Consider the following 1,874-nt stretch of genomic DNA (forward strand, 5'->3'; position numbering starts at 1 on the left):
CCGCCCCACCCCGCCTCGCCTCGGTAAACCCTCTGATGATAAGGGCCTCTGCGGCCCACCCGGGCCCACCCCACCTCGCCACGCTGCGCCACGGTCCGGTCGGTGTGGCCTTTGTAAACCTGGAGCCAACACGATCTCTGATGCCGGCCCGCTGCCGGGGGCTGTTTGAGCGGAGGGCGCGAAGAAGGTCAGGCGTTACGTTATGTATACGCCTTTTACCTCTGCACTGTCCAGAGAGCGCCGCTGTTGCCAGCCGCAAGGGTTGGTTCTGGCCTCTGTATGCTGCTGCTGCTGCTGCTCGGGGAGCACCACCGGGGCAAAGTGGCCGCGAGGTGACCGTTGGGGGTCGTTCCGCTACCCAGCCCAGCGCGGGCGTCATTTGGACACCTAGCTCCTCCCCCTTCCGTGTAAATGTCCCCCTGCTGCAGGGCCGGGCGGGCCGGGTCTCTTGCCGCCCATACGCTCGTCCGCCCACACCAGCTGACCATCCATAGGGCGGAGGGTAGCCCCCCGCTACGCCCTGCCACGCCCCGCTACGCTACACCCGAACAGCTGTCGGCGGCGCAGCGCTACGCAGCGCGCAGCACACCGGAGGCACGTCCACCAGCAGCGCCCAGCACAGTGCACCCATTCAGGGCCCCGGCGTCGCCCTGCCTGTGGCGTAGCAGGAACCGTGTGCGGGTCAATGCCAACTCCGGTCAAGACTCCGGCGCGCATATTCGATAATTGCTATATGAACCTTTTTTTGTGCGCAGCTCACGTATTTAATACGCAATTATGAACAAATTTGAAAAAATATTTGCAGCCATGAACAAGTTTGTGCATAACTGTTTATAAAATAAAACGCAATAGCGCAAGGTACAAAGAAATATGCAAATACGTTGTAAATTGATGTAAATAAAAATATATTCCTAAGACTGTAGTGTGCGCTGCCGCTGCCTGACTCTGGCTGACCATAGCAGCCGCGGGACACCTACGTCGTCCTCGCCTATACCACAAAAGTCCATTCAGACTGTTTTCGAGTCTATACCTCCCTTCTGCGTTTCCGCCTCGCGCAGCTGCCCCCTTTTTTAGCGTTCCATTTGTTTCCCTCGCTGCTCTGCTCTCCTTTCGCAGCCCTTCGCGTTGCAGCAGTATAGTGCGGCTCAGCATCCCGCCGCCGCCAGGCCGCCACGCACAGGTGTCGCAGGTATCAGGACAAGGGCCATTGTCTCGCCTCCCTTTGTCAATAGGCGGGGCTGTGCAAGGGAGTGGCGGGGCGTGGCGCGGCGGGGAGTCAAGGTCGATTGGAGCTCTCTGCGAGATTGGAGCGCTAGGTGTGGTGTGGGCCCGGAGCCCTGTGAGCACCTCTGTGAGGGCGGGCGCGGGGCAATCTCCCTTTTGGTTAGGCATGTCGCCTGAGAAGTTGGCAATTCGCTGTGCAAAACTCCTGTATATGTACCGTCTGACAAGGCAATAAACCAGTGTTGCGGGTTTGCCTACCCGATCTGCCCATAAGGCGCGAAAGCCCCCTTGGGTATGCAAACCCGCAACACTGGGGAGTATTAGCCTTTACACTAGATATTAGGCACCCCACAACAACCCCCAAACCTAAAAACAACCCTAATGGCGCTCGTGCCCTTGTGCCGTACTAGTTTTTGAACACCACACGCGTCATTGTCAGCTTCCTTTCTCTTCGGCGCTTGTGGCTTGGTGGCGGCTCGGGCCCGTGGCGGGCAGGCCGGGGGGCGGTCCCCCTGATTTACAGCTCTTGTCTCACGCTATAATGCGACTAGTGAGGCAGGTCAGGTCGGCGCAATGATGCGTCGCCAAGCCGCAGGGACCGCAGGCCAGGCGGGCTGCCTGTGTGACTGCCTGACTGCCCCGCCCCGCCC

Source organism: Frankliniella occidentalis, unplaced genomic scaffold (genome assembly GCF_000697945.3).
Source record: "Frankliniella occidentalis isolate FOCC.00 unplaced genomic scaffold, Focc_3.1 Scaffold168, whole genome shotgun sequence".
Taxonomy (NCBI): domain Eukaryota; kingdom Metazoa; phylum Arthropoda; class Insecta; order Thysanoptera; family Thripidae; genus Frankliniella; species Frankliniella occidentalis.